This window comes from Apteryx rowi, unplaced genomic scaffold (genome assembly GCF_003343035.1).
Source record: "Apteryx rowi isolate R43461 unplaced genomic scaffold, aptRow1 scaffold_142, whole genome shotgun sequence".
Classification (NCBI taxonomy): Eukaryota; Metazoa; Chordata; class Aves; order Apterygiformes; family Apterygidae; genus Apteryx; species Apteryx rowi.
Window position 1 is genome coordinate 269,833 of NW_020447664.1, and position 18,728 is coordinate 288,560.

Below are 18,728 nucleotides of genomic sequence, written 5' to 3' on the forward strand. Positions count from 1 at the left end.
GTTACTTAATAGCATAATTGTTCAGTTAGTGATGGGTATRTGCTCTCCTTTTTGCATTGGCCACAGCTTAGTTTTTAGGGTGAGYAGGAGCAAAACTAGGAATGCACTGGCACTGCACGGTGGGGAGTAACAGTTTTTTCCTCCCTACATMTTCTACTCTGTGCTAGTTTAGCCAAGCACTGCTTTGCCCTTGTTCAGCAGGCAGAGCCTCCTCTGAAGCTGCCCACTGAGCCTGTGTCTTCCCGGCRGTCAGGAGACGCCCAAGGGAAGACTTCCAGTGAGGACCATTTCCTCAGCTCCTTAAAACAACACCATTTGCTTAGTTTTTATCCAGTTCCAGGTCCAAAGTGGAATCCCTTCTTCCTCCCTCTTTCCATCCTTGTTCTGCCAATCAGGAGAGGCCAAGTACCCCAAAAGTTTGCATAAGAAGGACTTGTAGGTAACTCCTGTTGCAATCAATCAGTGGCGTTTTGTCTAGGTGCAGATTTCATGATTAGATCCCAGTGTTTTCACTCTGGCATGTTTTCTTTCTCCCTGATGATGGGTAGTTCCAGAGAAAGGAAGATGGTAAGAGGAGAAAACATGAATTTAATGACTACAATGACAAACCTTTATTAGGCAACTTTATGGGAGGAAAATGTCTCACAATCTTCAGTATGTAACAATGTCCCGACAGACATGATGTCATTGCGTCTTAAAAGGTGTTTGAGTTGGAAAATCTTTTCAGCGGCGCTTTAAGGGGCTGTTTAAATGATTAATAAGGTTTATGCATGTGATTTATTATCTCAAAATAAAAATGTACAGTAGGTATAAAATGCATTTGAAAGGGATGTCTGTATTTATTAATGTTACAGGTGCTATATTGCCAGACATGTATCAAAATAAATATGTTTAACTTTAGAGAAAAATATAGCATCTGGTCAAATTTTATACATCTGTATATGTGCGCCCTGGCAATTTGTATTAGAAGGAAGAGGTAGCTAGGCAGAATTTTATTTTGGACCTCATATCATGAAATAATACAAACATGAAATTTCACCAGTTTTCCCTGCTCACTATAGTTACACTTACGGTATATTTGATGTGTATTTTGATTAAGTGCACCCATTAAAACTATATTAATGGTGTTCATTATTGCACATCTGAGAACATTTACTTAATGGACAATATCTAAATTTCCTCCAGAATTGGCTTGTCTAAGTTAAATTCTTACTTCCTACTTTGCAGGCAAAGGGGATTGACTGCTGATAGGAGAGTAAGAACAGCACACGACTGATACCATCATCAGCCAGGCTTGGCTGTTTCCAGCCTTCCAGTTGTTTTTCTTTCAAATTCCTCTTTTCCACGTGTAGTCTCTGTCCAGAGGTAAATTTAGAGTTTCAGCAAAATCTTTCTGAGCCAGAGTGAGTTTTGTCTTAAAAACTCAAAGAAAGAACAAGGCTTCCTTTATTTCTGGTGAAAGTTTTGCTCATGCACAAGTTTTTAGAGGTAAAATGGACTTGCTCAAACCCGGCTTATTCTGTATCTCTCTTATACCTGAATCACAAGGTAAACCAAGGCACTTGGTTTAGACCTCGGGAAACGATGAGCCTTGGGACATTCTCACGCACTGGCTGCCTGATGACTCCTTAGTCTCTTTTCTCATTAACCCTTTGATGGCTGCAAATGCCCATGCAGATTTTTCCTCACTCCATTCAAACACTGGCAGTTCTGCGAAGCCCAAAGCACACCTYGGATTTGTGAGCTGGTAAATTCCCTATACAAAGAGCTATACAAAGAAACAAAACAAAAAAATCTGTTCCGTAACAAATGATTTTAAACATGCATTGAGTCCAGCAAAGTACAGGGACCAGTAAATTGGCCCCTCACAAGCTGCGCAGCGGGAAAGCGGCGGCGTTGGGAGCGCCGGACGCAGCGCTGCCCTGCYGCGGGCTGGCCAGACCGGCCGCTCAAGGAGCTCCCTATCCTAAACCATTCCCTTCCAAACGTTTCTGTTTCCATCCCTTGGGCACCAGTGCGGAGCAGACAGACCGTCGCCTGGGTCCTGGAGGGCTGCCGCCCCCCTCCCCGTTGCCCCGTAGCTGCTCTACCCCACAGCGAGGGCCCTGCTGATACTGCCAGCAGTTTTGGCACCTCCTGGCATTTCCAAGTTTTATTAAAATGGGCCTGCATGGAAAATGCATTCTGCCTCCTCTGGGGTTTCCATGGAGCAGATCTAATTATCTTTCTTTAATAGCACTAATTGGCGGGCTTACAGCCCCGGCCGCTCAGCCCGCTCCTCCGTGCTCCCTTTATCCCTCGCGCTGCCCCAGCCGCCGACGCTGGATGGGATTTAAGCACGGTCTGACGGCTTGTGAAACCCCTTTGACTTCTTGCCCTCAATTCGCTCGTGCTACCTGAGCTGCCCGACCTGTTGACAGAGGAGCTTTGCTTTGTCTTTGCAAATTGACACAGCTGCACACTGGGCAAATAGACTCAGATGTTGAGCTCTGCTCTGAATGGATCCTCCAGATTAGCGCGGGGGAGAATTAGCTTTAAAAACGCTAAGCTGGAGCCAGGGGCAGGAGAATGGAGTGAAGCTCTTTATCAGGATTCACTGCCACAGAAAGGGGCTCCCCGCTCTCGCCGAGATGTTTACTTCCCTTTGGGGACGGCATTCCTGGAGCCGAGAGCTCCTCGCGACCCCGTCCCGGCACCCGGAGTTAATTAGCCTACTGTATAATGGGCAGATTCGCCCGGAGATTACACGCTGTGATCCCTCGCCACACACGCTGTTTGCTGAGCGCTCCGGGGCTCTCGGCGAGCACGAAAGCACAAGCGCGGGCAGCAGGGAGCCCGCCGCGGGGCCGCGGCGCCAAGGGGATGCCGGGGCTCGCCGAGCGCCCCGCCGGCACCCCGGCACCCCGGCCCCAGCCCCGGGGGCCTTTCGGCAGACCCTCGCGCCGCCGCCGCCGCGAGCCGGGCCGCGGGCAGGGCAGAGCTTCGCCCAGGTCCCAGCCGGGCGGGGGGCGCGGGGAGAAGCGGGTGCCCCCGCCGCGCTCCCGAAGCCGCCCGCCCGCCCTGCCTTGCCCCAGGRCAGGGGACAAGACAGGCATTAGAGACAATTAACGCTGAACAACGTGTTAATCATTTTATAGCGGGTTAAGGAAAATGCCTCAAATAAAACTACGGGAGACCTTCTCTAACTTTACATGGCTGTAAATATGTATTAACTTAATTGCTATCAGCAATTACAGCTCAGTTTGGGAACAGTTAAAGTAGGTGCGCACAAAAAGGGATTACTATCCTTAGAAAATGAGTGCGGAGATAAAAGGAATTTATTCCGCATTAGCTAATGAGCAGAAGCAGAGGTACAGAAACAGCCCCCCCCGGCTCCAAATTGCTTTACAGCGCTCATAAAGGGGACGGGGAGCAGACAGGCACGTCGTCCCGGGGCAAACGAGGGCCAGTTGTGCGCGGGGCGACATTTCCCTGCGGATGGGAAGGAAATGCCTTGCACCAAATGAACGTTTCAAAGGGGCTTTCGGAGCGGACGCTGGAGGTGAGAGAAGAGCAAGGCGCAGGGATGCGGCCCGGCCAGATGAGGTGTGAGCGTACTGGCTCCACACGTCGCACCCGGAAAAATGATCATCGAGAGGCCTGGGCCTGGCCTGGCCGGGGCCTTGCAAGCACAGCTGAACCCCAGCCCGGGGGGAGCGCATCTCGCCCTGGGGGACCTTGCTGCAGGCGCCGGGGCTCAGGCCTCAGCCTGAGAGCCAGCGGGTTCGCGTCACCCTTGTGGCAGGAGGCGAGAGGGCAACCAGGGAAGCAGACAGTGAGATGGTATGTTGTTGATTTTTGTTGCTTGCTTAGAGGTGTGTTTTCTTTTTCCTTTTACCAAAATACTCATCCCAGGGAGAGCTTTGTGCGAGTGCACCCGCACCCGTATAAAGGGCCTGGGACAGCGCGGTCCTGTTCCCACGCAAGCCCACGCAGAGCTGATCGGTGGTGCAAGAGCACCCGGGCACGGAGGACCGCGCCGCTTTACCAGGACCCTCGCTGCCAGCAGGGCACTTTTTTACATGTAGACGAGTCCTGAAGGATCCTGTCACTCTTCAACCATTCTTTTTTTCTGGCTTCTTCCCCATTTGACCTGCATCCAAATCGATGGACCTGCAAAGGTGATGCGCCGGCCCCCTCTGCCTGTTCGTGTCAACCCTCCCGGGTGCGTGGGACGCGCCGGGGTGAGAGGCAAGGGGCCGGGGACAGCTGCAGAGCGGCAGTGCCCCCGYGGGTGCAAGAAGCGTGGGCTTGCGGCCGCGCGCTGAGGCGGCTGCTCTCGCGGGAGGCGGCGGGGAGGCCGCAGCGAGCTCTCCGTGGGGGACCGTGGCACGTGCAGAGCRCAAGCACGCCAGTGCAGCGGGCCTGGCGCGGGGACAAGCCGCAGGTGTGACCACAAACGCCTGGGAAGAGGATGGAAAGCGCCACAGGGAGTTAACAACCCTGGAGCCGTGACTGAAGGAGGCTTCTGACACTAGCGATATGTGAAAGCTGCCCTGGTGTTTCTCTGGATTTGTCCTGCCTGCTATTAAAAAAAAAAAAAAAGGCAACGAGGAATGGCGACTTCCCCCGCCGTGTCACCAAGCCGGTCCGGCAAGAGCTCGCCCTGGGGATTAGCAGAGGGGGGCACTGCGGCGGCGGGGGGACCCGCTCCCCCCCATTGCCGGGTGCACAAACGGGCCTTTTCCCCGCGCCCGACGCGCGAGTCTTCCTGGGGCGGCTTCTGGGTGCTTGCTGCGGGCGCTCGCCGGCCACGCTGCCGTGTGCCTTGCGCACGCTCCTGGGCGCCCCGGGCTGCCTGGGGGCCGCGCCGGGCTCCTCTTCCCCGCTGCCGCTTGGCAGCCGGCAGGGCACTGTGCTCCTGGCCGCTGCTTTCTTCATTTTCTCTCTGGCAGGAGGGCGCTGGGCCTAGGAGCTTGTACTGCTTGCAGCTGGTTGGGCTTGTCCAGGATGTATTTCACAGGCCATCAGGTTTTGCACAGAAACGTCCGAACTGAGCCCAGAAAGAGCCAGAAAAGCATCTCTCCTAGGACTGAGAATCTGTCCCTTCTTTGTCTGGCTTGTTACAGTGGTTTCTAACCTTACCTGTTAAAGTCAAATGTCTGATTTCCTCTTATTTGGACCTTGATTCCCAAGGTTTTGAGTCTTGTTATATTTTTCTCTGCTGAATTCAGTATTCCTTTTGCCTCTTCTTTCTATCATGCTACTTAGCTGTATAATCAAATGCTCATTTTTCAGGGTTACGCAAAAAAGGTTGAGCTCAGCAAGTCTCACTCCAGAACGCTCATTTCTGCTTTTGGATAATTTTTTTKACTCTTTTGGTACTTGCCAACTTTTCAGCACTCTGTTTGCAGTGTGAGCACCAGAGGTGAAAAGCACTTTCCCATGATTGCGCTCTTGGTGTCCTGGGGTCTCCTTGGTGTTTAGTCACAGCATCACTCTGTTGCAGCTTTTGCAGCAAGTACGGCTTTTTGCACTCTTTCTTCCGAGACGTTTAACTTCACGTTTGGTTTATTTGGCTTAAGCAYCCAGCCTCCTCCAAACCTCTCATAGAGATGCACAAAGATACTAATAACTCATGGCTAATAAGGACACTGCTCTCATTTTGGAGACAGGACTGGCTGAGATGAGCTGCCCGGGCATCGTAAGGGTGTTACGTGAGCCAGGCTCTGAGGACGTGACCACACTTCTTGTTTTCGTCCTCTTCACTTTCTCCCACYGTCCTTGCTAGCAGCGAGAGCCATGGGCACCAAGTGCAGAGCCAGGCTTGCTGCTTCTCGTGGCGCTTTAATTTCTCAGAAACCTGCTTGACTGAACAGGTGAAATTCCCAAAGTTGGTGGCGCGTTTCCTTCAGGCAAGCTCCACGTTTCCACCGTGCCTCACCTGGGCAGYGGAGCCTCGATCTCCAGGGCTGATGTCCTCACCCCGTGCCCTTAGCCACAGGCTGTTTCCCCTCTCCCTGCCTCAGCTCCCCATCTGTGGTGTGATAACATTAATATAAATATTCATCCCCAATTCTCGCTGGCATGCTTGAAAGTTGAAATCACAATTAAATATTAACTTGTGTTTAAAGGCAAATCATTAATCATAATCACTGTAATATTTTGCCATCTGCATCTATTTGCAGAGTGCCGATTCCCTGAATAAATTAACTGAAGCAATTGCTTATTATTGGTGGCTGGTTATATATAGTGCATTTCACAAGCGCATCTTCCAGTGTCTGCCCAGCTGTCAGTGGCACGTGCGGACTCCTGCTCCAAGGCCCAGACCTGGGTTTCAACCTCCCCCAAGGCTGGTGTTGCTCARGTCTCCAGGGGACCAGGCTGATCCTGAAACCGCTCTTTGAAGATGCAAAGTGCCCTCACTAACAATCCCTGGTCTTTGAGCTGGAAACCTGGTGAGATAAAGCTCCTTTGTGATTTCCAGCCCTTTTGTCATGCGCCGAGTTTGCCATTACAATTGGGGTATGTCTTATCCCACGCTCAGCCAACCTGCCCCTGCACGAAGGCAGAAACGYGCCCTGCAAATGCGCAGGGAGGGGGACACAGATGACAGACCGCTCAGTAGCCCTGAGAAAGGGAGATCCTAAAAACGGGCAGGCGTCAAGAAAGGGAACAGGGCAAGGGAAGTCTGGACCCCTCTGACTTTCTAAATTGGGCACAGGCAACTTTTTCAGGCTGGATGCCTAAATGGAGGTACTTCTGTTCTTGGCTGTCACTTCGACCCCAAGGACCTGACTTTTCAGAGGTCCCCAGCAGCCACTGACTTGTGCTGTGAGTAATCAGGTCTCCAGCTCAACACCCAGGAACGGAGAAGCTCCAAAAAACCAAGGCCATTTCCAGACTGATGAGCTGAACTTATCAGTGACTGTACGTCACAGCGAGAAACACAACAAGCTCAGATTCTCAAATGCGGAGATGCTTTTTCACTTTCTCGCAAAACATGTTTATTACTATGGAACAGGACTTTTTCCAATATCATCTGCTTTCATTTTCTGTTCTATTTCTTCTACCCCGAGCTGAGTTCACACGTGTTCAGCACTGTTTTTCTATTAATTATCCCTTCAAATGGTGACCTCTCCTGAAGGTTCCTGCCACAGTTTCCAGTAACAAACTCCTCCTTGGAAGATCCRGGGCTCTGGAATGAAATTTGGAGCAGTAGCAACGTTTGAATGCAATGGTATTTCCTTCTGCGCAAAAAAGGACCCTTCAACTTGTTTTCTCTCCCTCCTGTGCCCCCCCTCCTGGAGGAGATATTAGCCAAGACTCACAGATGGGATCGTTTACAGTTTCCTTTTGAGCTGCCTTGGCCCTTTCAGGTTTTGTTTATTCGAGCCGAGCTTTCAAACAGGCGAGGGTGGGACGGTGAAGACCTCCTTGCCATATTCTGATTTGGATTAGGGTTGCTCAAGTTCCCCATCTGACAGAAAGTGATTGATGAGGATGATGCCGGCTGTAAACTTGGGAGGGTTTGGAGCCCAGGCAGCTYTGCTCTGTGCTGGGCCTTAAATCCCGGTTGTCAGAGCAATCCGGGGAATGGCATCCYGGGGCAATTACAAACCCACAGCAGGAAAATCCAGTCAAAATGGAAGGTGCTTTGGCTTTGCGGTAGGATGGCTGGAGGGGTGGCTGGATTTTTTGTTTTGCTTTGCTTGTGAAAACACATGCACGTGGGCTAGAGCGGAGGTCAAAATGTGCTTATAAAAACCACRGTCTAGAGAGGATGGAGAGATCCGCAGCAGAAAATTGCCTGGAAAGCTGATGAAAAAGCCAGGGAAYGCAACAGGCAGTAGGAAGTCGTTTCTACACACAAAATGTTTGGTAGCTATCCTGGCAGCAAAGGGCTAAACACACACTTGTTAAGAGCATGAAATCAGTTGGCGTCCGCGCTGGGGTCCCCTGAGAGCCCTGGCTGGCCAGAGCTTCCCATGGCCTCCTCTCCTGCAAACCGTTCCTATTGCACAAGCATCAGCCTCAGTTTCCCCAGAAGAGGGTTTGGAGGGAAGCCCTCAAGGCAGGAGAGGAGATATCCCCATCCGAGTGCTGGGCCCGAGCAGCACGGATGGGATGCGAAGGGGCACTGCACTCACACAGGAGGACGGTGGCCTTGCTTCAGTGAGACACCCGGGTCAACCAGTGAAAGCCTTGGGGGACTTGGACTGGGACGATTTAATCTGGTCTGGCGCCTGTGGCTTCCAGCAGCCTCTTTTGCCATGCCTGGCTCCAGCAGGCCAGTGCTCCCGGAGCTCCTTCAGAACCAGAGTCCGGCTGCCCCATGCATCCCCGCGGGAGCGCGGCCGGCGCTCGGCCGCAGGGTGGCTTTCACACCGCCAGCAGCCCTGGCGTCCTCGGGGCCGCCCAGGAGAGGCTTGTCGCACCCAGCCACCCCCACCAACCTCAGCCAGCCCAAATTCCTGCTCGTATGTGAAGCCACTTTTAATTTTGCATCCGAGGCGCCAAGCTGGTGGATCAGCAGCAGGGAAAAGGGAGCCGCGAAGGGTGGTGTGAGAGGCCGGGCGCCGAGYGGGGCGTGCGAGAGCCGGAGGATGCCTGTGCCACGCCGTTAGGTGCCATGCCAGGCACGGGGTCACCAGTTTCTCCTTCCCAAACGGAGCGCGGCTGGCAGAGGCTGGAACCACTTCTCCTTGCTGCAGCTGAATAAACCCACCCCGGCCTTATCCTCGCTGAACGACAGGGTGTGTGACCTGGGTTAGGCCCCCAAGAGCTTTATTCAAAGTTTTAAGTACCCCGCAACTTAACCACTGGACGTATAACAAAAGCAGGAGAGCTGAGCTACCAGAGAGCAGCCAGGGGGTGAAGAAGGCCAACAACTGGATGCTCTTAGAGGAACCGCTCCAGTCGGACAGGATGACCCCGGGGCCGGGGTGGGGAGGAGGGGGCTTCCCCTCCCCCTGCGCTGCTGGTTTAAATCCAGCCGCGACTGAGCAGTAAATAAGAGCTGCTACCTGGCAGCAGCTGGGCTGTGAGTCAGGCTCGCCGGCCTTCGGCRGTCCAGGAAAACTGGATGGAAAAGCACATTTTTGTCTTCGGGAAGGTGCTCCCAGGCGGGAGCCCTGCAGGGCCCCGGCACCCAGCACCGCCGCCCGGCGCAGCTGCAAGCGCCTCTGCTGCAGCTCAGCGTTCGGACACGCGGGCTGGCGGCAGAGCGGCCCCGGCGGGGCTGTGCCACCGGAATAGCCGGCACCTTGCAGCCCTTCCGAGCGCTCTGGGAGCAAGGAGAGGCRGTGGCGCTGCAGACGGGCAGGCTGGGGGGCTGAACCCCAGCGAGGGGGGCATGACATGGGGGTTACTCACGTGGGGCAGAGCAAGTGCTTGAATACCAGGGGGGATGCTAAAACTGTTCCCCAATGTCTCATAGACCGAACAAGTCAAGGGGGATTTGAGGAAGCATTTGAAGGGCAAGGCAGATTTTTTGTAAGGAACTTCACCTCCTGGGCAGATGGGACAAAAGGGAATAAAGCCAAGGAAAAACTCTCCGCTGCTTATTTACCACTTAGATGCAGGAGAGCCCGGCCATCCACACCTCCCACCGCGCCAGGGCTGCACAGGCACACGAGGAGACTCAGCTCCTGTCCCAGAGCTTCCAGTCTGCGATGATGAATTAAAAAAAAAAACAAACAAAAAACAAACTCGGAGGAGCAGCAGCTCTGAAGCCTCCTTGCAGATCTCCATCTGGTAGAAGAAGTGCAGACAGGGGCACGTTCTCTCCACATCAGCTGCACAGCGAGAGCGGCTTAGATGAACTCTCCTGGCTGGTAATAAAATGATTTTACATATGTAGGAAGCAGGATGTGCAAAGCCCAGGAGTCTGATCTTGTTTCTGAGATCAAACAGAGTCTTATTGTACAGGGGTGTGGAGCTGATGTAACTGTCTAGTGTGCCGGACACAATCGCCGTGGTTACGCAGCTGGACCGGAATAAAGCAAGTCTGTATCTGAACTCATTAATTTTTACAACCAACCGAACTGCTCTGCCTTTTTCTTTCGGCTTTTCGGTGGCACAGGACCGTCGCTGTGGAACGGAGGGGTCTTCCCCCCAGCCAGCCCCCTCTCGCCGCGGGGCCGCGTGCGCCGGCGCAGCCGTGGCCGGGTGCGGGGACAGCCCGTGGCGGGTGCGCGGGGGCAGCCCGTCCGTGCGAGCCTCCCTCACCCCCCGCAGCCGCCCCCGGGCCCCGGGGACGCCCCGCCAGCTGCACCGGTTCCTCGCTGAGAGACAGGGCCATCAGAGATGAAAATGCYGGCATGATGTGAGCGGAGCAGTTGCTCTGTCGGCTATAGGTTATGTCAATGTTTCCATTATAAACCTCTGTTCTCAAGGTTTATAACTTGGCTGTAAAACTGCCCTCCAGGTTGGGCTCTGGCAAGCCAGAGAAACCCACGGTTTTCTGCTGAAATATTCAGTCCAGTTGATTCCAAGCTTCTTTTTCGTATGATTTGCACATTACTTTTCACCCTCCCGCAAATGAGGGGTGGCTTGTTCAGCAAGCAACGCGGGCAGCAGTACTTGGCACGCTTTGCCAGGAGATCTGAGAGCCTGCGGTGAATGCTCCCAACCTGCCTGCAAGGAAAGTCCTGCATCCCCGGGGCAGGGCAGGGCAGGGCTGCCCGGCCACCACCTCGCGCCTTGGGATCGTGGGATTGGGGCTCCCCGGTGATGCTGCAATGCAAACAACACCGCGAATTTACCGAGAGGCAAACTGAGGCACAGCTCCAAAGCCACGGGCCAGAGGCACCGGCGAATTGTGGCAGAGTGAGGGTGGGAGTCCTGGTTGCTTCTTGCCGCTAGACCTGGGTCCAGGAAACCATGCTTYGCTCCTCTGCTTTAACCACCAGGCTCACCGCGCTCTTCCTCAGGGCCCCGAAGGCCAACACCGCTCAGTGCCGTTCCCAGGCACTGGGTGAGAAGACCCTTTGCTCCTGGGGCGAGGGAGGTGGCAGGATTCCCCGTCGAGGACAGGTCTGTCCAGCACATCCACCCCATCTGTCCCGCTCCCAGCAGCACTGATTCATCTCCCACGGCAGAAGGCGCCTGCCCGCTGGTCCTGCTCCCGCGAGCTGCCCCGTGGTCCCGCAGTGCTGTGCCCCGTCCCGGGGCTGCTCGCTCCCACGACACGGCTGCCTGGGCCTCCCGGCTGTGGGCTGAGCGCACATCCGGGCCTCCTCCTTTCATCCTACCCGTTCCCGCTCCTGGGAAGCTGCTCTTGACACTTTTACACATTTACCTGCTTTAAAGAGTTGCCAAGAGCACTCCCAGGCTGGGAGTTTGCTGCGAGCAGGACCTCCCTGGGGCTGCCAAGGCTACTTTCTTGCCTTGCTCTTTCCACCTAGAAGGCTGGAAAGAGGGCGGAGAGATTCCAGTAAGTCCCCAGGGTGTGCGGGGCTGGAGGGATGCCTGGGCATCCTTTTCTTCCCTCTCCTGCACTGCACAACTAACCCAGCCCTCCGGCCTGTGTCCTTGCCTCCATCCCTTGTATCCTGTGCTGCCTCCCTGCTGCCCAGCCGAAGGCCTGTGCTTKCAGCTTGTCCCGCGCCTGCAGACGTGGCCAGTGGTGGAAGATCTCCCCGTGGTTGGAAGCTGTGGCTGCCAGGCTGGCGCGCTGCCGGGCACCCCGGACCACCTGACTCTCGGCCTGCTGTGCCCAGCTTCCCTTGCGTCCCCCTCCCCGGCCCACGTGCCTTCCCCGGCCCTGCACACCGACGCCGAACGTGGGCAGCTCCCCCTCACCCGGAGCCGGGGCTGCACGTCCCCTGCGGCCTCTCCCAGGCATGGCTCATGGCCCTGAAAGACATCGCTCAGCCATTTCCAAATCTGCCATAAAAGCAGCACCTCTCTCCTAATGAGGTAATTGGTGCCATCATCCCGTTAAGAAGACACCCCCTGCAAAGAGCTCGGTGAAGCAAACTGTATAAAACGATTTACTTTTCTGCCCTTAGCCAGGATCCTGACCCAAATCCAGCTGAGTTGCACAGCGCATCTCATYGGCAGAAGCGCAGCAGCCACCCGTCCCGGGCAGCCGCGGCAGAGCAGGGCCGCGTGCACCCTGCGCTTCCCCGCAGCCCCCGGCAGGTCTCCCGGCACCGCCACCCTCCTCCCAGGGGAAGGCGCCTACGGCCACCACGCAGCCATTGCCAGGGTCTCGCTCCTGGGGTCAGAGATCCCCCTGGCACGGCCGGCAAGGTGACGCCGCTGGCCGTTGCGCCTGCCAGAGCCACCCCAGCTCTGGCAGATAAGGCCCGGGACCCTGGGCAGGTGCCCGAGTACTCATGGTGGGGCTTTGCCAGGGAGGACCCGCTTGCTGCTCGCTCGGCTGATGCTCCAGGAGATGAGGAGGGTACACGGATGGGGCAGAGTCTAGTAAAATGGGAAGGGCGACCCGGCAGGCACCGCAGCGTTGCAGCGCTTGGGGAGCTATCGAACTGGTGCGGTCCATGGGCAATGCCAGGGACTTGTGTCCTCKTTGGGCTGCTTTATGTCCCCATGGCCGGGAAGCAGGGTTCAGGCTCACGGCMAGTATCAGCTCCCACAGACCGGTGGAGAGGCAGGCAAACCCCGGCCAGCAGCAGGAGTGTCGGCAGCGATGYAGAAAACTGCTCTGCCCTTGAGCCTGCTTGGGAAACACACGCCAGGCTGCGGGCGAGAGCTTGCAGGAGAGGGATCCCAGCCTCATCCCTGCTGCAGCCCTGCCGCAGCGAGGAGCAGGGAGGGCAGAGAGCAGGCTCTGGGGCAAGAGCTGCAGCAGGGTCCCAGGGACATCGAAAGAAGTATAAAATCTTAAGGAAAAAAATCAGATTTTTACTCAATTAATAACCATATTAAATCAAACCATAGTAATTTAGATTTACAACTAAAACTGAACCATTTTTAAACAGACTAATTTAGCCTCAGTGTTGCTGATACCTCCACAAAAGTATAAATCGAAACAGTACAAAGAAGGTGGGAATTTTTAAATAATTTTGAAATCCACTGGATGTCAGAAGATACTTGACAAGTCAGATACGCTGATTGCTGTCTTTCAGCTAGGCTGTATGGCTTTCAAGGTATTCCCTAACATAGCAAATTCCCTTTGATATAAATCTTACCCGGAAAAACGTTGGTCTTGTAATCAATGCACTTTGCCTCGACCGGGTCAGTGCTTCGTGTACCAGCCCACCAGTTTTGGGGTGCATGTGTAATGTTTTATCATACAATCTCAGGACACTGCAGGTCTCCAAGAGAAGCGGGACTAGCTCAGCCGGGGAATGCAGCGAGCGGGGAGGGGGCAGGAAGGGCAGGCAGCCGAAGCGAAAGGCTGCTCCCCGTCTCCGTGGTGGGACAGGAGCATTTGGTGCCTGAGCAGCCACGGAAGAGGCTATGAGGTTTTGCAGACAGATTGCGGTCGTCTTTTCAACACAAGATGATCATGCACGTGCTGACAGAAGAGAGGAGGGGAGCTACAACATCAAAGGAGCAGCAGAGGAGACTTAGGACGCGCCGTTTGGCCCCGATCGCTCGCTGTCGGCGCTCTGCCCACGGTCACGCTGCAGCCCTGCGGCAGAGCCGGGAGCGCGAGCTGGGCCCCCGACCGCCGTCCCGCGCCGCGCTGGCGGCTCCACAAAGCCGTGCCCAGTCCAGCACCTGACCCGCAGCCGCCCACAGACGCGCCTTCCGCTTGGGAAAGGCCAGTGCTCCTAGGTGCCCCCCGACCCGACACACGGTGTTATAGGGACGCTTGGGGCRGGCAGGCCCGGCTGCTCGGTGAGGCAGCTCCGCCGCTGCTGCCCTGCCTTCCCCGGGCCCCTCTGCTGCGCGCCGCACCGCTGCCTTCCCTCTCCCTAAAACAGGCGGGGAGAGAAAAAGAGAGGGGGAAGAAAGACCTTCTTGCTGTTTTCCTCCGGCCCTTCCAGTATACTTGAGTTACCATGGTTAGTTTTCCACTGCTCTCCTTGACCCCTGTAGATTTCCCTTATGAGTTAGTGTCCTGGAATGTCTCTTTATTAGGTGTCTAGAGAAGCAAAGCTGACCTGATGCCAGTGCCCCCACACTGAGGACTTTATTAGTTTTTTAATTTTCTGTCTGGGTGCTCTCGCTGCCTCAAACTTTCCACAGCTGTTAGGATTTATTAACGAAGGAGGTTCGTTTGTGTCCTTCTCCCCCCCCCCTTCCCCCGCTTCTTAATAAAATAAGAAAGTTTGGGACTTTCGCACATGGAGGCTTTCAAAGAGAGGGACTTTGTCTCCCTGCCGCCGAGCTCYGGGCTGGTCCCCGGGAGCGGGCAAGCCTCCGGGCAGGAGAAAGGCCCTTTGTGCTGCCGGCAGGGAGCCGCGGCCGGGCCGCCCGCAGCGGGGAGCCCGGCGGTGCCTGCCCAGCTGCCGCCCGGCCGCTCTCGCCGGGCCGGGAGTGAGTAATCCTCTCCCAGGGAGCGCCGCTTTTCCATGGCRTCCAGCCTCAACAGCCTCCTGTGTGCCCCTGAGCAGCTTCGACCCCAGCTGCGTTCCTCCTTCAGGCCAAATTCCCAAACATCTTCCCTCTTCCCTTTTCCTGCAGCCCCATTTCTGCTCTTTTCTCTGCTGGCTGATGCCAAAACCATGCTTTTTTTTTTTTTTTTCCTCTCCTCCCGCTTTGCTCTCCCAATCCTCCTGTTCCTTCTTCGGGAGCTGCAGAGTCCTGCTCATCCCCACAGCCCCCCACATGGGAGAGGCTGTCCGGACCCACTCGGCCCCCAGGTCCCACGCACCCCTCTAGGGCCAAACGAAGATACAACATAAAAAGCAGAATTGATCAAATGTTTGTCTAGGCATTTCGCAAGGAAAAGGAGCTGTTTGGCCAAATCTAAAACATCAATTACAGTCACAATGACTGGAGGAAGGAAGGGAAGAGCTTCCCCCATTGCCTTGACACTTGACATTTTTCCACTGAAAAAGGGAGAGGAAGGAAGGAAGGAAGAAGGAAAGAGAAGACATAAAACATGCTGGCCTTTCACTGAAACATCAAGAAACAGCTGCTCAAAAGCTGCAAATAGATGGTTTTGCCTTGCCAGCTGCTGGTTTTTTATAGCTCAAAGGAGACGCTTTGCCCAGAACCAAACGCACCCAAACAGAACGGCGATGCAGAGCCTGCACCCAAGCAACACCCGCCTGGGCCGCGACAGCAAACTCAACGCCAAAGAACGGGGTGGTTTCCGCAAGAAAGAGGCAGAAAAGGAGAGAGGCTGGAGGATGGTTATGTGGCAGCCACAGGGCCACGAATAGAAGAAACAGGATGAAACAGAAACAGAAACGAAGAGACAACGCTCAGCCCTGGAGAACCTCTAATTTGAGCCTGTTTGTGCCTCTGTTTCAGCCTGCGAATGGAGGAGGTGAAACGGCAGGAGGACCCCAGGGGCCGGTCCCTAACAGGGACCCTAACATYGCCTCTGGGATCAGAGCCCCCAGGCAGAGAATAAAATAACCTGCCGAGGGGCTGCCCCAAAACGCGGGGACGCAGAAACGTGGGAGCGGGAGGGAGCCGGTGTCACGGCGTCCAGCCCCTTGTGGCGCCGTGCCCAGGGGCAGCACAAGCACAGGGTGCCCAGACCCTCAGGGACCCCCGCACCCGGCCCCACACAGGGACCGAGGCCGCGGCAGCGATGCTCGGTCCTGCCCTGCAGCAAAGGGGAACCTCCCGGGTGCTGCTCCCTGGGCTCGGAGGCCCCTGACCGCCGAGGCCCCCCGAGATCCAGCCCATGCCCACACCAAGATGCAGGCCAGCGAGCGTGGATGAGGGGCGGGAGGAGGAGGCTGAGGGGCGATGAAGGACACAGGAAGGGCAGATGTGCTGCATGGCGGGGCGAGGAGGATGAGCCAGGAGCGGACAGACCCTGAGATATAAACATGCCGGCCAGAGCTGCGGAGGGCCAAAAGGATGCGGGGGGAGAAAGGCCGGACTTATAAGGCAAGAGTAGAAAGGGCCAAATATTTATTTGTCCGTAAAATAAGTCGCCATAGCAATCGAGTGCCTCACAACATACTTTCAAAACAAGCACAGCCACGCAGCGCTCAGCCAGCGCTGCCGGAGGGGGCCGCGGCGCCTGCCCGGGCAGCTCGTTTCCTGGGGACGGTCTGTCTCGCACGGGGGCCTCATGCCGGGGGGGGTGGCCTGGTGCCCCCCCGGCTGAGCCGGCGCCCACGCTGGGGCCGAGCGAGGTGCTGGGGCGCGGAGCAGGCCGGGTGGCACAAGCTCCCGCGTTCCCTCCCGTGCCCCGCGGGTCTCGCCAGGGCTGGGAGCCGAGGGGGAGGCTGGGGGGGGCGGACGAGCCGTAGGCTGGAGACGTGCCCCCCTGCAGGGACCTAAAAGCCCCCCGGCGAGCGCGCGGTCAGCAGGGAGGAATCCGGCCTCGGGAAACAGGGCCAGGCTGGGAGGCTGGGGGAGTAGGATGGAGCCGGCAGCGCCACGGGCAGGCAAGGGAAGCCCACCGGAGGCACCCGGCAGCTCCGGGTGTGCGGTGGCAGCGGGGTAACTCCCGTGCAACGGGGGAGGTGGAAGGAGCGGGTGGGTTTTTACAGCCGTGTGGTTTGTTTCGGGCAGGTGCGAGATGCACCAAACCTGCCTGGGGTTGGGCAGGCAACAAAAAAAGGCTGTGCTGCCCCAAAAGAGATAGGAGCTGGGSGGCTATGAATCGCTCCAAGAGCCGCCGATCCCACCCGGGCTCGGAGCACGGGCCGGCTCGCAGGAACGGGCTGGCGGACGGCAGGCGAGCGGCGCGTCCGCGGGAAGGGGGGATCGCTGCTCACATCTGGTGCTTGCCTCTCTGGTTACGGGGCACCTTGAATTAATTAAAGAGCAAGCAGCATCTCCTGGACGTGTGCCAGGAACAGTAATACGTTAGCGTTTTACAGCTGGGGCGAGTCCTTCACAGACCACACAGAAAACATCTCTCTGGCCCCAAGAAGCGCACAGCTGAAGAGCCCTGTTGCCCCCCACCACTGGCGCCCACGTGAACGGGCTCCAGAGCAGCGGGAAGGCAGAAGAGAGTGGGAGATGGTCAGAAGTGGCCTGACCCAGACCTTGGCTCTGCAGGGCAGCCCTCCCTTTGCAAGCCGTCCCCCGGACTCCCACAGTGCCGCCTCACACGTGTCGCTTGCTGTGTTTACTTGGCTGCTGCCTGGCCCCAAAAAAACACTCTCAAATAGCTCCTTGCCTTTCAGAGGCTTAAAACTGCGTGTTGCCATCGGGGGTGGCAGGGGCAGGATTGGGACCTGGGAATAAGGAGGCTCCAGCACTGGGTCCCAGCACAAACATCACTGTGCGAAGAATCGGCCCGCAGCGATGTCGAACACCTCTCCTGGAGCTCACGCTCAGACAAATGTCACTGCACATAGTTTGGCTCAAACTTGCAGGGACATAAATTCCATTATTTTCATGTCAGATGAACAACCTGTTCCTGTAACAAGGTGTTTTAACCTTACTTCATATTCATTGTTCTGCCCTCTTTGATTTTACTGTAAATGACTGAATTTGCTTTTGATGTGTTGCCAGCGCCCCATAAATTTTGACACTCTTAAAAAATTAAAGAGCACTGTTTAGTTGGTGGCAACAGGCTCGGCTTTGCAGCAGCCGCCCCAAACTGCCTGGGCTCCTCAACACGCTTCAGAYTTCGGTGAGGGCCAGTGCAGGGAACGCTCCCTCCCTGCTCATCGAAGGCTTCGCTGCTCCTCCACAGAGCTGCCCGTGTTTTTGAAACATGCCCCCTCGGTATTTCCCTGCATTACAGCCCGATCCAGCTGGTGCCACAGCCCACGTCAGTACTCGGTCCGGCCCGAGCAGTCCGTGAAGGAAAGGGCACACTCCAGGGCCGYGCGACACAGCCGCACAGCCTCTCCCATGCCTGTGCAGACCCATGGCCATGCCGGGTTCAATTACAGCAACTGAAACAAGGCTCGGCTCAAACAGTGCCGTTCCACCTGATTTTGGGGGCAGGGACATGGAGTCTGYAAGAGGGGAGAGGACGGCAGGGAGAAGAAGTTATGTTTCTCTTGCAAACCACAAACTGAAACAGAAATTCATTCAGAGATTCAAGGCTCCTTTGAGGAACTAGCCTGCACTTCAAGTTTGCAAGAAAACCTCAGACCAAGTGAGATTTGTGTGGTTTGAGGTTTCATCCAGAGCTGCTTTTAAGTGTTTTGGTTCCCAGCACCTCTTCCAGAGCGTGCTGGAGGTAAAACGGGGCAATAAAACCATACCCCACAAAACCCACAGTTAACTGAATATTTCCAGGCCCAGCAGCACTTGGGGGACTGATCCTTTTCCTGTTACCACCATTGCCCAAATTCCTATTAACTCCAGCGGCAGCAGGATCAGACTCCTACTTTCCAGCCTGCGACGCTGTATGTTTTTCGCTCCTCATTCGAGTGTTTCTGCCTGGGCTTCCCAGTCGCGCGGGGCCCCACGCGCGTCCGCGGGCGAGCCGGGGCTGCGCGCTGACCTCTCGCTGCCTCCCGGCGCGGGGCCGCGTTTTATCGGCGATCTGGAGCTCGTCAGCCTGCCAGATCCTAATCAGTGTGGGAACGGCGCGGCGCAGCCTGCTCCCGCCCCGCCGCGCCGGAGACGCCTTTTATTTTCATAACCTTTCCGGCAGCCCGCGGCCGCTGATAAAGCGCCGGCAGGACGCGGCGCGGAGCGTGGCGGCCGCCCCCGGCCGCTCGCAGGCACGC